Source organism: Mus musculus, chromosome 15 (assembly GCF_000001635.26).
Source record: "Mus musculus strain C57BL/6J chromosome 15, GRCm38.p6 C57BL/6J".
Classification (NCBI taxonomy): domain Eukaryota; kingdom Metazoa; phylum Chordata; class Mammalia; order Rodentia; family Muridae; genus Mus; species Mus musculus.
This window is the reverse complement of record NC_000081.6, coordinates 64,683,945-64,696,228: the sequence shown is the minus strand read 5'-3', so window position 1 is coordinate 64,696,228 and position 12,284 is coordinate 64,683,945.

The window sequence follows — 12,284 nt, the reverse complement described above, 5'->3', positions numbered from 1 at the left end:
TGATTGCAAAGCAGCCACACATTTCTATCCACCCACCTGGAAGATCGGGTCACCATTACTTGGTGGGTATCAAACTTTCCAAGTAAACTCAATGAACCTGTCTTTGCCTTTTATAGAGAGCGATCAGGACTCAAAGTCAGTCTGTTTCTGTTTAAGAACAATAGTTTCATTCATTCTCTTCATAACACACTGGCCCTTCTGATGGCACTGACATCATGAGACTCTCAAGAACAAACATTTTTAGTGTTTTACAGTTTGATGTGCCCATTTTCCAAGTACAGTTTCAACTGAACTTCATAATAACACATTATTGTGTCTCTTGTGCAGGCAACTGGATCTCATAAAAAGTAATAAAATAAGCTCTATCTACACATGGATTCTTAAACTGAGAAGAGTTTAAGGATCATGTGAGGGCAAGGTCCAAAGTCTTGATTTTACAAGACTCTATTGAAGATGAGGGTACAGATAACTTGGTCCCTTTTTGTGTTTGGACTCCACTCTGCCTACTCTCATCTCTTTTCCTTTGTGTTTTATGAATAAACAGTCTTATGATCAGAAGTTCACTTCCGCCCTCTCTGGCCTCAGAAAGGGTTGAAATTGGTGAAAGCTTCGTCCACTCTGGTCTCTGGATAGGATTCTGCTCATACTCACAGCTGTGTACCTGCTTCTGTCATGCCCTAGATCCCAAAATTCAGCCCAGCTCAACAAATAATCAGAAGAACTTGCATCCATATACACACATGTCTATACCTCACACTCATAGCCCTGAATGTTTGCTGTCTTTAGTTCTTTTTTCTTGCTGTGATAAAATTTTCTGTCAAAAGCAACTTAAGACAGAAAGTTTATTTAGGCCAAAGCTCTGGGTCACAGCTCATCATGGTGGTAAAGTCAGAGCAGCAGAAACTTAAAGCATCTAAACACATGTTCACAGTCAGAAGAGACCAATGAATGTATAAATGCTGGTCCTCAACTTGCTTTCTTTATTCTTATAGCATCCCGTATACTCTGCCTAAGGGATGGTGCCACCCACAGTAGGTATTTCTTCCCACCTAATTAACATAATTTTAAAAAACCCCATGTACAAGTCCAGAGGCCCATCTCCCAGGTGATTCTAAATTCTGTCAAGTTGACAACTGACAATAACCAACACATGTGTTTATACTGGTGCACATACTCTCTCACACATATTCTTATGCGTGCACACTACATCTCTCACACTCAAATACACACACATACAGCCACATACTTGCAAATATACACTCATTTGCTTACATAACCACATAAACTTATACACATACCACTTGCGCAGAGCATTCATGCCTCATAGTTAGGTTTTTACTGACAATTTAGACAAAGAGGTAAATTTACATGACTATCCTCTGAACAAACCAACTACAATCTTGGGAAATTCAGCTTTATCCACTTAAAAAAGGATTGTCCTAGCTGGGCTAGTTGACTATATACACTCCCCACTTCCATGGAGAAATAAAGATCCTCTCTCCTGAGCATCCAGGTGATGCCTACCACCTGTTGTTCACAATTCTTCCTTAATTGCACATGGCCTCCAGGAGGGGCTAGAGTATATTTGCAAAGAACACTAGGGGGAGTGGAGCTCCATCTCTGCAGCCAGAGGGGGCCCTCATCCCTGATGGGTAAAGGCTTTCAGGTGTGGCCTGTTGAGGGAAAGAGCACCCACACCCTGTAGGTACCCTTCACCAGTGTTCTGAAAGGAAGTCAAATAAACTCTTTGATTCCCCAGTGTGAAGTCTTGCAGAATCATGCCTCAATTGGTTAATTGTTGGAACCTTAGGAGAAGGGGAAAACGTTGCTTACATCTTCCCCTGGGATAAAACGTTTAGCAACCAGGGGCAGAAAATGGATGACTACTAAAGTAACACAAAAAGTAACTGTATTAATGAAGTCGTTTGTCTTACTAAAGCCATACACGGGTAGCACCTCCCAATCCAGGGTTTTGCATGGTCCCCTTCATCCCAGGCCTCTGTCGTCATGCTTGGTTCAGTTCTCCCATCTCTCTTTCTTCTCACTCTCTTAAGTTTTTCAAAAGGAAAAGCAAATTCCTCTCATCTGCTCCTGCACATCAGATTAAACTTTCTTGCACTCATTCAATAACCAGTAAACACTTACTCTATCTTACACTTGCTTATCTGCCAGTGGTTCATGACCTCAACATTTTCACAACAGAAGAAAAATAGAGATAAGCTGGCCTCTGGAAACATCTCTGTAGCTGTTCTCCAGGCTTCTCTCATTCACCCGTTTCAGAGGGCCATAGTGATTACCACTCATAGCAACAGAGCTCAGCCCATTCCTAACCACTGGTGTCTCAAAGTTAACTTTCTGGACCACCACCCATGAGTCCTGATTTCAGCAATGAAAGGGTAGTTGGGTGATGAGTCCAGAGCTACCACTGAACAGGGATAGGTCAATAGTACTTTTGAATGACAGCTGGCAAAAACGACCAAAGAAACCATTGAAGCTGCCAAGTTATAGGCTCTTAAAAGATTATCTTCTGGACACTAGTTGTTAAGGAAGTGGCCTCCCTTAGTTACACTCAGAGGCTGTCCAGGTCAGATGGTCTCCAGCAAATGTACAGAGAGCAAAGTTACATTAAATACTTTTGTGTTGCTATGAGAACATACCTAAGATTCAGCAACAACTCCTGGATGTTCCACAGCCCCAAATGACATTGCCTGTTGAAGAAGCAGCATTTAAACCTGAAACATTGAGGGCTTCAGATTCAACCCACAACACTCCCGTATCCTAAACTTTCATTGCTATCTAATAAAACAAAACAGATCTGGTCAATTTTTAAACCCCATGCTCTCCACAGTCGAAACACTGTTCAAAATTTCAGAATTCAAGATATCTTTTAAAACCTCAGGCAGCCTCTTAACTGTGGGCTCTGTTAAAGAGTCAAAAAGACTCATCCAACATACAACTAGCACAAAGTAAACATTCATGTTCCAAAACAGAAGAATGGGAGGATAGCAAAGAAAGAGGAGAGCAAAATAAGACCTAAACTCATCAGGTCAAACGTTAGATCCTACAGCTATCTATGGGCTATACCAGACACACAATGTGAGCTCCAACAAGCTCTAGCCCCTGACCTTGTGAATCTGTCATCTACAGCACATGTGGCCTCTCATTTATCTGGCTCTTCTTTGACTCTCGAGTTTTTGTTGTTTTTTTCTTTGTTTTCTTGTTTGCTTGTTTGTTTTTGATAGATACACATACCACACACACACACACACACACACACACACACACACACACCTCTAGTTTTAAGACCTTTGTTTCTCTTCCTCCATCAGCTGTCTAGCTGTAGGTCTACCTCTCTAAAAGTCTACAAGACTCTACCATCTATGGGTTAAATGTATAGGTTCTGGATTCGAATCTATTTACGTACTTTCTTAGCTTGAGAAGTTTATATATTTTTAGAAATAGTTTCTACATTGTAATAAGAATGATCTCAAACTTACAATCCTTCTGCCTTGGCCACCAAAGTGCTGGATTCACAAGCATGTGCGATCATGCACCGCTACCAAACCTTTCTGCATATTTACAACTCTATCTTTATGGCTATAATGAGACTACATCTGTTTCATGAAGCTAGGTAGCTGCGAGTCTTAAGATTTAATGGAGGGAGAAATAGAGATAAGTAAACACAGAATTCTCCAATAGTGACTGGTACAGAAGAGGCTCTTTGTCTCAAATCCCCACAGCAGATAAAAAAAATAAATACATCTCCCCTCCCCAATTTTATCCTGAAGTCACCTTTTTTCTTGCTTTTTTTTTTCAAATATGTGTGTGTGCATATGTGTGAGTATATGTGGAGGGTATATGTGGGGGTGGCCATGGGGATATTGTATGAGTGTGTGTGTGTGTGTGTGTGTGTGTGTGTGTGTCCTATGCACTGGTGCCCATGAAGACCAGAAGAGGCCTTCAGATGCCTGGAACTGAAGCTGCAAGCATTTGTGAGCCACCCACCATAGACCCTGCATATACTTGGGTCCTCATCACGGGCAGTAGTCACACTTAACCACTGAGCCAGCATCCAGCCCCTTGAAGCCCATTTTCTACAGTAAAATTGGGGATGATGAACAGTAGGAGTATGACCTGGCCCACTTCAGGGAGATTGTCCTATTGGGTTCTGGGAGTATATATTAAAAACCAAAGCAAGGCTTTGTCAGAAAACTAGTCAAATGATTTTTTTCCACTACCAGCTTCTAGGAGAAAATGGTATTTCTCTCTTTGCAATAAAAGCAAGAAAAAACTTTTCATTTGACCATTCCAATCTTCTTGGGAAAAACAGGTCAATCCATCCATGAGTGAATGATAGAGAGGAGCTTTGTATCAACAAACCCCTCAGTTTAAGGAAACACAAAGCACAACCAAGTCATGATGGACTCTGCTCCTTGTTCCCAGGTCCGCATTTCTCCCACTTTCACAACGACAAAAGCAGATGCCACTTTCTCAAAACAAGCAAAGAGCCTAAACACTATGTCCTAGTTCTTATGAAATCACCCTAGCCCATGTCCTGCTGCACTGTGAGTCATACTGGCTTCGTACTGCTTCTTAGATTGTTGGTTGATCCTGCCCCAGTGCCTCAACCCAGCCTGGTGGTGAACACTTAGGAATAAACATGTATTGGATAACATGGAAACTAGTGACTGAATGACTTGACGCATCATCTAGTCAGCATATGTCGATGGAGAAAAGGAATCACATTTTAAAACTAGTGACTATTAAGCATTTGAAACAATTTTTAAAACTGCACAACAATGTCTAGTGTTCTTAGCTTCTCTTTAGAATTTAAACAATCTGATTTGTGACAACATTCGTAAACCTGGAAGACATTGTGTTAAGTGAAATAAGCTAGAAATAGAAAGCGAAGTGATCTCACGTATATGTGAAACATAAAAAACATGAAACAAATTGAAGCAGGATGCAGAATCATGGATTCCAGGGGCTGGGTTTGGGAAACTGAGAAGGGACTGGGGAAATATTGGTCAGAAGATACAGCATTTTAGAAAGATCAGAGACATTGGTTCAAGACATCTGCTATGCAAATCGGTGACTAGAATCGATAACAATGTGCTGAGTTATTGAAAATCTCTAAGAAACAGAGTTGTGAGTATTTTTTTATAACAACAAAATAACAGTGGTGTGTAGACAAATCTAATTTGCCAGTTAGCACCATTTAGGCATCCTAATATGAATGCCTTTTTTCAAATTCCATGTAATCTACACAAACACATAGAAGCTTTATCTGTAAATGAAAAGAAAGTAAAATAGTTGGAAAATCCCATACTGTAGAGTCTAGGTGCCCATACAGATGAAATTGGATAGAGCTGAATTGCAATATCCTCTTGCAGAGCCCAGAGTAGACCAGAACTCATTCCTAGACAATCGTTTAAAATCATGACTCTGACACATGCCTGGTATGTTGTGGCTTTTATAGACTACGACGGAGAACTCAATTTAGACCTGGCTGCCTCTTGGAACAATAGAACCCTTCCCCTGCCAAATGGGAACTGCCAAGAATATCTAGCAAGATGCTGGGTTCACTACCAGGCAGGGTAGGGAGAAGGCAAGTAGGGAAGTGAGCACAGGGGCTTGGAGAAATCCAGTTAGCTGATTACAATCCAAACTCTTCTCTTTCCTGGACAAGGAGCCTGGGGCAAAGGAATGAAGTGACTCTGTCTACAGTTCCTTGTTACCATAACTACTTACACAGAAACTTGTCACCATGCTGAGAACTGTTGTGCAAAAACAGTCAGCTGTAGCTGCATCCTTGCTCAAGACAGATGTTCAATAGACAAGAGCTAATGTACTCATCACTCACTGATCACCACTTGGGGGGCGGGGGCACGAACCCCTGGGTGTCCATAATCAGGTCATCAGGGCTTCGGCCAGAGACCATTCAGCAGAGTTCAGCAAAGGTTGGGGTTGGAGGAGAAGGTTCTCCAGCAGAAAGAGCTCTCACACATGTGCACATCCCTCTCACTCCGTATAAATATAAAACCGCAGCTCCCAGACAACCAAGCAGCATTTGAGACACACTGCTCGTGCTCAGTGATGCACTCCAGTGCTTCTGACCTTTTTCATCTCGGAATCTTAGCAGCAATAATTGAACATGTTATGGCTGTTAAGTCTGGTGTAAGTCAAGGTCTCTGGCAAAGTATCCTCAGTTCAGTTAAGAGAGTACAGAGTCTCCTTCTCTGCTCTTTACATCCTCGTCTTAGGGTTTTACTGCTGTGAACAGATACCATGACTAATGCAACTCTTATAAAGGACAACATTTCATCGGGGCTGGCTTACAAATTCAGAGGTTCCGTCCAGTAACAAGGTGGGAGCATGGCAGCATCCAGGCAGGCATGGTGCAGGGAGAGCTGAGAGTTCTACATCTTCATCTGAAGGCTGCTAGGAGAAGACTAGCTTCCTAACAGCTAGAAGGAGGGTCTCAAAGCCCACCCCCATAGTGACACATTTCCTCCAACAAGGCGACATCTCCTAAAAGTGCTAATCCCTAAGCCAAGCATATTCAAACCATCACAGTCCTACAATAACACAACCACATAGTTCATTACCCCCTGGTCCAGTACCATTTGGCCTCCTATAACTCACTCCTCTTTCCTAGGCTAAGGACTTGCCTTGGCTCCCTATCAAATGAGAAGCAGCCTCGGTAGCCACCATAGCATATGCTCCATGTAGTTGTGCATACCTTCCCTTCATTCACTTGCCCACCAAACACTTCCAAAGCCCACAGGAGGAAAGAAAGAAATGTTATTGGTCACATATGCCTCTTGTCAAACATGGCAATGGTCCTTCGTGCAGCTATGTCACATGATTCCTACAAAGCACACATAGGTTGGTCATTACTCCTGTTGCACAAAGGAAAATGTAAAAGGTCAGGGTGTCTAGCACATCCCAGAGCTGGAATCTAGACCATGAGGACCTCTGAAGAGCTCAGTGTGGAGTCTAGGGAATAGCTTCCAGATGTTCAGCTGGAGACTGCTGTGAATACCAAGTTTGTTCATCCAAGGGAAATGTGGCTGCCTCGAAACAAGAGTAGCCTCTTTTCTCCAGCCTCTCTGCTCAGACACAGAGGCTTTCCCAGTGGTTATAAGTGAGCCAAAGACAGCCTCTGCACACTGGTTGCTGGATAGGTTATTTTTTCACTAGAGGCTGAGTTCATTAACTTGAAAACTCACACATGCCAAATTTAAATTTTCATACCCCAATCATTTTTTAAATAGCTTACACAAAGCATATTGCAATCACTAGGGCAACCATTTAGGAACTGCTTGACTTGTGCTCTTCACGAGATCATACCCAGTATCTGATGATCTCATGAAACTGAGCCTGTGGCAATAAGATCTCAAACCAATACTGTCCTTCAGAAAGCTGTAACCCAGAGATTCCTCCCTGGGCTGCTGAGCAATGTCACCTATGCCCTTCTAACTCTCTGTTTCCTCCAACAAATCCCGTATGTGCTTTTGCTACAATATGGTCTGTCATAGTTTGAATATCTTGTCCCAGGGAGTGGCACTATTTGGAGGTGTGGCCTTGTTGGAGTAGGTGTGTCACTGTGGGCTTGTGCTTTAAGACCCTCATCCTAGCTACCTGGAAGTCAGTATTCTAGCAGCCTTCAGATGAAGATGTAGTACTCTCAGCTCCTTCTGGACAATACCTGTCTGGAAGCTGTCATGCTCCCACCTTGATGATAATGGACTGAACCTCTGAACCTGTAAGCCAGCCACAATTAAATGTTGTCCTTATAAGAGTTGCCTCGAAACACATGAAACTCAAGAAGAACGAAGACCAAAGTGTGGACACTTTGCCCCTTCTTAGAAATGGGAACAAAACACCCATGGAAGGAGGTACAGAGGCAAAGTTTAGAGCTGAGATGAAAGGATGGACCATCTAGAGACTGCCATACCCGGGGATCCATCCCATAATCAGCCTCCAAACTCTGACACCATTGCATACACTAACAAGATTTTTCTGAAAGGACCCTGATATAGCTGTCTCTTGTGAGGCTAAACCGGGGCCTAGCAAACACATAAGTGGATGCTCACAGTCAGCTACTGGATCACAGGGCCCCCAACGGAGGAGGTAGAGAAAGTACCCAAGGAGCTAAAGGGGTCTGCAACCCTATAGATGGAACAACAATATGAACTAATCAGTGCCCTCCCTGGAGCTCGTGTCTCTAGCTGCATATGTATCAGAAGATGGCCTAGTCGGCCATCATTGGAAAGAGAGGCCCATTGGTCTTGCAAACTTTATATGCCTCAGTACAGGGGAACACCAGGGCCAAGAAGTGGGAGTGGGTGGGTAGGGGAGTGGGGAGGAGGGTATGGGGGACTTTTGGGATAGCATTGGAAATGTAAATGAAGAAAATACCTAATAAATTTAAAAAAAAAAAAGAGTTGCCTCGGTCATGGTGTCTGTTCACAGCAATAAAACCCTAACTAAGGCACAGTTATTGCCTTTTCCTTAATCAGACTAAAAATTCGCACAGCCTTTGAAGCCCTCAGTCTGCTCTCTACAAGAGCTCACAGACACCAGACTTCTTTTAATGACAGTCATGGGTTTCCAAGATGGCTAAACAGACCCCAAATGGAAGTGTGATCTGTGCGACATAAACTTCAGAACGTTACGGTGAGGATGCATAACCAAATAGTGGAGGCAACCTGTGGGCGGGGAGGTTACAGTGAAAACTCCTATCAGAGCAGATCTGCTTTCTGAACCCACTGGAGAGCCTTAGGATTGGGCCTAAGGGCCTCTTCACAGGCACATGCTTTCCTTTGCTGCCATCTTGTGGTAGCACTGGTGAACAGCGTCCTGGAGACCCTAGCACTAGATCAGCTCTTCTGAAGTTAATACTACTCTACAAAGGAGAAAACATTCGGCACCTGACACAGCAGAGGTTTAAGCCGGTTCTGTATTTGCCTTGACCACACATCTTAGAAAGGGAAACGCTGAATTTGAACTTCCCTTTGCCTAAGCCTGTCAGGAGGTCAGGATGGTGTCTCCGAATAAGAGAACACAGACGACAAATTCTAAGACAAGATCACTAAAAGAAATGAGCCCTGGGTCAGGACCGTGGAGACCCCGTATCAGACCTCGACTTTATCACACTGCTCTGCTAAGCTGTTCAGTGAGCAAAAGATGCATATGATCTGTGATCTACTTACTCAGAACTGTTGTTTATTGAACACATAGCATACGTGGTTATTGTGCTAGGAGTTGAGGTCACAAGCTGCCTTAGTGATCGATCATTCGACTCCAGTCATCCTGCCCATGATGAGACAACCTCAGAAACCTCAGATCTTCTGGCTCTGGAAAGTATGCATGCTTTCTCTTCTGCTTCTTTTCACTGCGGGTACTCCTGGACCTTCCTGTCCACATGTCCTTAAGCACTTTAAATTGTTGCCATAGTTAGTCCGTGTAGACAACTGTGCTTCTTGCCTTCTACCCCAGCCATCAGCCATCACGGAACACCCCCGCCAAAAATTATGCTAATGAAGCATCTTATTAGCCATACTCTCCAGACTCTTCTCTAAGCTTCTTTATTTGTCCTTATTGCTGCCTCCCTACACCACCACCCCCTGCTACACGCACACACACACACACACACACACACACACTTCCACAGCCTCATGGCAAACTCTCTGAAATTGACTTCTTTCCTCACCACCTTGTGGCCACAGTGTCCTAATGACACTGCAGCTGCATTGCTCAAAATGGACAGCTGAGAAATGGGATCTTCTGAGAAATTCTCTTCTGTTTTCTTCTGGGCTGAAACCTTTCCTTAACATCTATGTCCCTCTCCTCCAACACATAAGTCAAAGTTGACCTTTTGCCCCCCACTGGGTGTGTTCTTTTTATTCACAATATCAGCTCCCTGTTTTGCAAATGTGTAAACTAATATGCACACTAATGCCAAGAACATATTAATAAGATTTCAATATTTTAGCTTTTATATTTCAATAATTCTTTGCAAATTTCATACATGTACACAATATTTTAATTATATTCAGCCCTACCCTTCCCTCAATTCCCCCAATTCCTCCCAGATCTGTCTGACTCCCGACTTAATATTCTGTTTTGTTTGTTGTGTTTTCTGTAACCCACTGATTCCAATCTGAGCTGTCCATATATTCTTGGGTGTAGAGCCATACACTGTAATATGATCAACACAATAGGAGCCACCTGTTAAAGAAACTAACTGACTATCCCTCCCCAACAAGTCATCGTCTGTCAACAGCTCGACAGCCTGTGGGGTGAGGTGAGAGTTGGGAACCCACTTTCACTCCATGCTGAAGTGTTGACTCACTTGATCTTGTATAGGTCTTGCGCAGGAAATCACTGCCCCTATGAGCCCATAAATGTATCAGTTCCATCATGTCTAAAAGACACTGTTTGTCCTCCCTGACCTCTGGCTCTTCTACCCTCATTTACAATGCTTCCTGAGCCTTTGTGGGAAGGGGAGTGATATAATTGTGCCATCAGTCAATATTATTGACCACACACTTATTTTACTACTTGGTGTAGTTCATCTATATCACCAGAAAACATTTCAAAACTCTGAAACACATTACACAATTAAGACATTAGCATTAATTAGCATTTTAGTTTGTGGTTCATAAAATAATGCTGCTGCTTTTCCCACCAGTTTACCAAACTTGCCAGCACAGTCAGTCATTCAGAACCTGCCCAGAGTCAAGAGGCTCTTTCAACAAAGCCATGGCTGTTTAAGGACTTTCCCATACAGGACTGAAGCTGTAGCTCCGGGAAGGACAGCTAAAGACTCTTGTTTCTCTCCTTGAGTGTACAGCTTTTCAAAACAAATACTTCATAACTCAATGAACACATACCAGAAATCACTGAAGCATTTGCTTTAGAAGGGCAATTTCATGCTACATAAATAACAGCCCCCCAAAAAAGGTATTAAAAAAAAAGCTTGTCAGACTAATCCGAGCACTGGGGAAGCTCTGCAGATCAAGCATAAAGCCAAGGCCTGTGGCAAAATCATGTCTAAGTAAAGAAACCGTGTATAGAAGATGACAGACAGACAGACAGATGGGTGAATGCAGAGATACATGAGAGAAAGGAAGAGAGGAAGAGAGAAAAAGAGAGAGAGAATAAGGAAGGAAGGGGGGAGGAAGGGAGGGAGGGAGAGAGGAAGGAAGGAAGGAAGGAAGGAAGGAAGGAAGGAAGGAAGGAAGGAAGGAAGGAATTAAGGGAGGGGAAAAAAAGAGAAGAGATAACATAAGACAAGATAGGAAAGATGCTTATCAAGTTGAACAGATACCTCAGCACGTAAGGACAGTTGCCACTAAGCCTGAGGACCTGAGTTCAAACCCCAGGACTCACATGGTGCAAGGAGAGAACTGATTCCCATAAGTTCATGTCTGACCTAATTCTGTTTACTCCTTGTCTGCCCGAGCTCATTTGTCAGAGTCCTGAAATAGCTCTCTGGATTATTTTCATCCAATTTTGTTCTTGTTCTGAGTCAAGATCACTCACTCTTCTTTATTAACCACCGTAAACAGCAATCCAAGAGTCCTTTAGAGACAAAATTATGTTAATTGTAACTTAATATGCTAATTGTATTTAGTGTGTGTGTGTGTGTGTGTGTGTGCGTGCATATGTACCCGCATGCCTCATTACGTGTATGCAAGTGTGTATGTGTGCATGTCTTCAAGTCTAAGTCTGTGTGTACCTCTGGGTGTGTTTTGTTCACTTGTGTGTGTGTGCATGTGTGTGTGTGTGTGTGTGTATGTATGTCTGTGTGTATGTGTACTTCTGTGTGTGTGTGTGTGTGTGTGTGTGTGTGTGTGTGTGTGTGTGTACAAGTACCCATATGCCTCTGTTTTTGTGTGTACCTATGTTTGTGTGTCTATGTGTGTGTGTGTGTGTCTATGTGTGTGTGGTGCACACTATTGTTTAAGACACTATTTACCAACAAGCCTAGTTTGCTTCTCAGCACCAGATTTCTAATCTGGCTTTGTGAAGTCCAGAGTAAGCAGAGCAAAGATAGAGAAAGGGAGGGGAGCAACCAACACTTCCTGGTGGACAGTGTTCCTGCAGAGCAAGTAGAAAGGACATGGGAGGAGGGAGGCATGGAACTGGGCTTGGCCCTTGGCTGCAGAGAGGGGAAGACTGTTCCTGTGGGTTATTCTAGCATCCCTATGGTGGCTGTGTCAGATCTATGCCATCACATTCAGGATTTATTCATCCATTCATCCATTTTACAA